Here is a 7,351-nt window from a genome sequence, read left to right as displayed (position 1 = left end):
TGACCTTGACCTCATCCTGTGATACCCTCAGCAGAGAACCCTGTCCCACCATGCTGGACTTCCATACAGAACTGGGAGCTAGTAAAAGGATGTTGCTTGTGGTAATGTGCTACAGACCAACAGGAAACTAATATACATAGGCATTTAAATTGTTGGACTTGTATGTACCTTTTACTTATTTTATACATAATCTTTAGTGTAATTTCGTTATTTAATAAACTTTTTAATTTATAGAATTTAAAAATTTTATTTTTGAGATTTAATTGACATATAGTATTGTGTAAGTGTAAGGTGTACAAAGTGTTGATTTGATACATTTATATACTAAAGAGAAAGCTAGCAATTAATTCTCTTGACTTTAGTGAGCCTTCTGAACAATGCAGGTGGTGGGGGGTAGTTGTGTGTGAAAAGAATGTAAAGATTTGGCCTACACAATAATGACAAAGTGTCTTAAAGACAAATCATGGGTTATGGGCCATGCCCAAGACCATTTTTATGATAAGTCTTTTATTAGATTGCATAAAGTTACAAAGCAAAGATTATAACACTGGGCCAAGAATGCAGACTGCTATTTATGGAGGCCCAGAATTTGGGAAATGATTCAGTCCTGTTTATTCTATGTAATGATGTTATTGTTGCACTAAACATAAGGGTTGTAAAGTGATTCTGTATGTCAGTTTAAGTGTGTAAATATTTCTGTTATGGCATCCTTATGTACACCGACCATGAATATTTTATTTTATAGTGTGCTTGAATTAAATCCGTTATAACCAAAGAAGGCATTTGATCCTGGAGTAAAGCTGGCATGGCTGTACCCTGAACCCATCGAGCATGGAATTACTACTACTAATACACGTGAAATATGAGCAAAATCCCTGGGGGCTTAAGACAGCAACTCCATTGACTCCAACAGACAGTCCAACAGATTTTAACAGATGTGAGATGAATGACACGAAACAAATAAAACCTAACGTGAATCATCAGCCACAGGATGGCATTTGAATGCTAATGTATTTAAAGTCTGGGACAGTACTGTAACTTAAACACATACCTATTTTAAACTCTTCCCTTCCCCAGTCACTTTTTCTCATATCACCATGTGAGAAGGTCACAGCTTTAATTTCTCTGTAGCCTAAGAGTCATGAAACATTTTATTTTTCAACTTTTTTATCTCTTGTGATGCTTAATTTTATGTGTCAATTTGACTGGGTCATGAGGTGCTCAGATATTTGGTCGCACATTATTCTGGGTGTTTCTGTGGGGGAATACTTGGATGAGACTAACATTTAAATTGGTAGATTAAATAAAGCAGATTGCTCTTTATAACATGGGTGGGCCTCATTCAGTCAGCTGAAGACGCTAATAAAGTTGATCCTTCTTTACATAAGAGAGAATTCTCCTGCCTGATGACCTCCAAACTGAACATAAGCTCTTCCTAGTTCTACAGCAGCCTACTGGTCTTCAGACTCAAACTGGGACATCGGCTCTGCAAATTTTGGAGTTGCCAGCCTCCATAATTCCATAAGCCAATTCCTAACTATTTATCTATCTACCTATCTATCATATTGGTCCTGTTTCTCTGGAGAGTACTGACCACTATTATCTCTCAATTTATCGTGATTAACTGTCCACTATAATGGAAGTTCCATAAAAGCAAGAACTTTGTCTTGTTGCTATTACATCTCTAATGTCCAGACTGGCTCTTAAAAATTATGCAAACGATTATTTGCTGGATGAAAGTGTCTTGGCGGGGAACAGTGATGCCTTTAGATGTTTTGGGGGTGGCACTGAAGGGGGACAAGTACATCAGCTTTAGAAAATGGCATCTACTTGGGTGGATGCTGAAATCATTTCACAGTGATATGAAAAGCAAAATGTAAGAAAATTTTAAGAGAGTCAAGGCATATTGTTACTAAATGGGGAAGTTTATGTAAACTCTGCTAAAAGGAAAGCAGAATCTATTCCTGCGTTTTAAATGTTTATAGATATTTGGAAATTATATATATTGGTAACAAAATTTGGGACTGTTCTCCTGAAGTTTTGGCCAGCACCAGAGTCTGCAATCACACGTTTCTGTTGCCCTGAGACCCTCAGTCTCACCCATGTCATTCAGCTGAAAGCAAACCATAAAGAAATCAGTGTCGATTATGATTATAAATTCTGGTTGCCTTTCTTAGGAAAAGATGGAAAGATCGGAATCAAGGGAATGAATGAAAGGGAACTTTGTAAATATTTTGTTGATGGTGGTCCAGACTATGAATGTGAGTTGAGAGGACCATGTGTCATGATCGTGAGCTGCAAGTTCTGTTACGAATCACCATGTCTTAGTGCAATGTTACTATGATAAAGTGGGCGCATCCTCCATCATAAGCAGTCTTACGAGATTTTTTTTTAATCGAATGAGCACTGTATTCTGTGTAACTGACTGACTTAGTGGGCTGAACAGAGTGAGGGTACAATCAGGAAACGACACTATTTCTTTTCTCACCACTGCCTTTAAACCAACTCTCTGTGACCTCCCTTTGCTCTGCTCATCAGTGACGACTCATTTCCCTGCTTTTCAGCTCACTCTTGGCCGTGAGAGCGGCCACATTTCCAGACACGCTTAGTCCAGAGTCCAGTGTAACGTAAACGCTTCAGCCTCGCCTCCAGCTGCGAGCCTCTCCTCCTCCTCTTCGGCCCAAACTGGGCTGCGGAGCCTGCAGCGGGGCGGCGCCTTCACTAATGCTCTGCTGGCCTCTGGCTGCTCCTCCCCTCACTCATACTCTCCTAAGTGGAGGCGGGATAAGGAAGGAGGAGACGGGTTAGAGGAAAAGGGCAAAGTCCTCTTCACCCAGACAGTGCTGTTTACAGTCCTCTCTGCAGCAGCAGGTTGCCCTCCGTCAGGCAGACCTCCAGACGCTGGCTCTTCTGGGGCATCTTAGTAAACTCCTCAGAGATGCCCAGTAGGGGCCTCTGCCCTGTATTATTTCCTGGCGCTCTCTGGCTGGCCCCTTCCATCTTCGTCCTGTTTCCTGCTTGCCCAGCACAATACCCCGCCTCTTTCTCAAGGTCTCCTTGTCCGCCTGAAAGCCCCCTGGTTGTGGGCCTTTCAAGATGGCACATGCTCAGTTGCCCACCAAGCATCCCGGGGAACTCGAACTCCCCAGGCAGCGAGAGTGCAGACTACTGCCCACTGCAGCCTCCACCGTCCGGGTGCCGTGCAGTCTGCCCCGGACGCCTCTTGCCTTCAGACTCTTCCAGCTGGGAAGCAGACACCCCCAGAGTCTCTTCAAGCATTCTCCACAGAGCCACCCTGACCTGGCTTGGGGTGGGGATCAAGCTCTCCCTTTCCCCACGGAGGGGTGTCGCAGCTGAGTGCTGGCCACCTAACTGCGCACCTGGAGGATGCTCCCAGACTGGGCTCCCCTTTGACTGAGCTCCAGCCACATCCTTGAACTCTGGGCCTCTCAGGCCTCTGTCTCTGCCTGGGTCCTGGGAGGTGCCAAGGCAGTGGGTTCACATGGTCATATGATTTTAAACACTTGCACAAGTAAGATATTTTAATTTTTGAATGAGGAGACCCTCAAATTGTATACATTCAGGCCCCACCAAACCTGGTTACCTCACCTCCTGTGGGAAAGAGCTCAGACTCACAGTGAATTGTTCCCTATTCAAGGAAGACCAAGAGTAGAAGGATGGGTGGCCCATGATCCCCCAAATTGTCCTATGTTATCATTAAGAAACTAACTTGCAGGGTTCGAGCTGATTGGGACTTAAATTTGGTTGAAATTTGGGAAAGACGGCTTTTACTTGTCCTCAGTACTCTAGGTAACTTAGCAGCCAAGTGGAACATATATTATCTATCAATCTATCTAGCTGTCTATAAATCCACATAAACTAAGCAATGAAATGGGAATACACACGTATCACAGACATTTCCTTGTCATTACATACTCATCGCTCTCATCCCACTTACCCTAAGACTGTGCCATTATCATTACTCCCTAGTCATTGACATTTGGGCTCTTGTAATTTTCCTTTATTATAAAGTACTACTTTTATGCAATTTTTTTTTTTTTGCGGTACGCGGGCCTCTCACTTCTGTGGCCTCTCCCGTCGTGGAGCAACAGGCTCCAGACGCGCAGGCTCAGCGGCCATGGCCCACGGGCGCAGCCACTCCGCAGCATGTGGGATCTTCCCGGACCGGGGCACGAACCCATGTCCCCTTCATCGGCAGGCGTACTCTCAACCACTGCGCCACCAGGGAAGCCCTTTTTATGCAATTTTTACCATCCCACAAGGCCATACAAATTTACCCTCACCAGGACCATATGATAATAGCCATTTTCTCACACCCTTGATGACATCAAGTGCTATAAATCTTTTAATTTTTGCCAGATATATAGGCCTCAAACTCTATCTCCTTCCTTTAGTTTAAAAAAAATTATAAATGAAATTGAGCATTTCTTGCATACGTGTACGGAACTTGAACTTCTATTTTTCTAGAGTGAATTCATACTTTTTCCTTTCCTTTCTGTTCTGACTCTGGAAGTCCTATTATGTCAAAGTTAGTACAGACTGAGTGAGATGTTTAACACTCAAGTTCTTCAAGAGGCTGTCAAGTGGCATCACCCTGTTGCGGGTTACTGCACTTAGAGTGGTTTCATCCACACACAAGGGATGCTTTTAATGCAGATGAGCAGTTGTACAGCACCAGTCAGGGCTGAGATTCCCTAGTGTGGCTACTGTGTGGGGCGGTGAGCCTGAGCCAGATGGTGCTGTGGAGGCTTCTGTGACAGGAAGGGGTTTTTCTCTTTTCGTTTGTTTTTATTGGGGTCGAATTGCTTTGCAGTGTTGTGTTAGTTTCTGCTGTACTGAAGTGAATCAGCCAGATGTACACATATAGCCCCTCCCTCTTGGACCTCCCTCCCCCCCATCCCACCCATCTAGGTTGTCACAAAGCACCGTGCTGAGCTCCCTGCGATATACAGCAGGTTCCCACTAGCTCTCTATTTTACACATGGTAGTGTATTTACGTCAAATCTAATCTCCCAGTTCATCCCACCCTCCGCTTCCACCTGTGTCCGCACGTCCGTTCTCTACATCTGTATTTCTATTCCTGCCCTGCAAATAGGTTTATCTGTAACATTTTTCCACATTCCACATATATGTGTTAAGATACGATGTTTGTTTTTCTCTTTCTGACTTTCTTCACTCTGTATGACAGACTCTAGGTCCATCCACATTTCTGCAAATGACCCAATCTCATTTCTTTTTATGGCTGAGTAATATTCCATTGTATATATATACATCTTCTTTATCCATTCATCTTCGATGGACATTTAACTTGTTCCCATGTCCTGGCTATTGTAAATAGTGCTGCAATGAACATTGAGGTGCATGTGTCTTTTTGAATTATGGTTTTCTCTGGGTATATGCCCAGTAGTGGGATTGCTGGGTCATATGATAGTTCTATTTTTAGATTTTTTTTTTTTTTTTTCCGGTACGCGGGCCTCTCACTGTTGTGGCCTCTCCTGTTGCGGAGCACAGGCTCCGGACGCGCAGGCTCAGCAGCCAAGGCTCACGGGCTCTATTTTCAGTTTTTTAAGGAACCTCCATACTGTTCTCCACAGTGGCTGTATCAACTCACATTCCCACCAACAGTGCAAGAGGGTTGCCTTTTCCCTGCACCCTCTCCAGCATTTATCGTTTGTAGATTTTTTTGATGCTGGCCCTTCTGACCAGTGTGAGGTGACACCTCATTGTAGTTTTGATTTGCATCTCTCTAATGATTAGTGATGTTGAGCATCCTTTCATGTGCTTCTTGGCCATCTGTATGTCTTCTTTGGAGAAATGTCTATTTAGGTCTTCTGCCCATTTTTTGATTGGGTTGTTTGGTTTTTTTGGGTATTGAGTTGCATGAGCTGTTTGTCTATTTTGGAGATTAAGCCTTTGTCCATTGCTTCGTTTGCAAATATTTTCTCTCATTCTGAGGGTTGTCTTTTCATCTTATGGTTTCCTTTTCTGTGCAAAAGCTTTTAAGTTAACTTATGTCCTATTCACTTATTTTTTATTTTATTTTCATTGCTCTAGGAGGTGGGTCATAAAAGATCATGCTGTGGGTTCCGGTTCACAGTGCCTCACCCCCTCCCCACCTCCTGCACCCGCCCAACTTGATGCGACCCAGTCCAACGCTGTGGCCGCCCCCCTCCCAGCCCCTCACCCCAAAGTGCCCAGCTCCCCTCGCCCCTCCCCACCTCCGCTCCACCCCCTGCAGCATGAGCAGCCCGAAGCCGGGCGGCGAGCACAGCACCGGCACGGGCTCGGGCTCCAGCGGCACCCTGGAGGAGGAGGAGGTCCGGACGTGGGCTCCCTGTGCATATTAAACCCAGAGAACTCCACCTGCTCTTCAGGCCATTCAGGGGTATGAAGGGTCCCTGATCAAGCTCACATGGAGACAGCCTGTTGGTTTTGTGATCTTTGACACCTGGGCAGGAACTGAAGCGGCCAAGAATGCATTGAACGGTATTCGCTTTGACCCTGAGAACCCACAGACCCTGAGGCGAGAGTTTGCCAAAGCCAACACCAAGATGGCCAAGAACAAGCTAACAGCTACACCAAATCCCACCAATGCTCACCCCGCCCTAGGAGCACACTTCATCGCACGATACCCCTATGACCTGATGGGGGCCACTCTGATCCCCGCATCCCTAGAGGCCTGGGCCCCCTACCCTCTGTACACCACAGAGCTGACCCCAGCCATCTCATATGCTGCGTGTACCTACCCAGCCACCACTGCTGCCGCTGCCACCCTACATGCTCAGATGCACTGGTACCCTTCCTCTGATACCACCCAGCAAGGATGGAAATATCGTCAGTTCTGTTAGTTCTTCAGTCTGGTCACCACAGCTCGAAGCTCCCGCCCCAGTGGGGAGGAAGCCACCCTGAGCTTCCACTGCCCCCAGGCGGCCCGTGCAGAGCTGCTGCTTCCCTCCAAAGACTATGAATTTTAAGCCCGACTCAGTGGACTGTTTCCTTTCTCTCCTTTTTCTCAGCCCTGTCCTGCCCCAAAGCCCCTCTCCAAGGCCTCACGGCAGGATTCAGGGGCCTTCTCACTGGGACACCCAGACCCAGCTCGGAGGTCTCACTGGGACTCAGCAAGGCCTGACCCCCAGTCCAAATTTGTTTCCGTAGCCCCGCCTCAAAGAAATGAGGCGTTTAATTTTGCATGTTTTCCTGGCATGAATTAAGACACTTAAACTGGTATATATGTGAGTGTACAGTTTGTTCTCACATTGTGTCACCATAGCAACAAGACAGCCCACTAATGGTTCATCATCCCCAGCCCCTCTCCCCTCACCCCCTCCCC

The 7,351-nt window shown here is 45.9% G+C and overlaps 1 pseudogene; it reads left to right on the top strand.

Moving 5' to 3' along the window:
* The first annotated feature begins 6,260 nt into the window (after positions 1–6,260).
* LOC103072278 (RNA-binding protein with multiple splicing 2 pseudogene) lies at positions 6,261–6,869 on the top strand (annotated as a pseudogene).
* The last annotated feature ends 482 nt before the right edge of the window (positions 6,870–7,351 follow it).

The sequence above is a fragment of the Lipotes vexillifer genome, unplaced genomic scaffold (genome assembly GCF_000442215.2).
Source record: "Lipotes vexillifer unplaced genomic scaffold, Lipotes_vexillifer_v1.1 scaffold439, whole genome shotgun sequence".
Lineage (NCBI taxonomy): Eukaryota > Metazoa > Chordata > Mammalia > Artiodactyla > Lipotidae > Lipotes > Lipotes vexillifer.
Note: the sequence above shows the minus strand (reverse complement) of the source record. Positions and strands in the feature narration are given on the sequence as shown.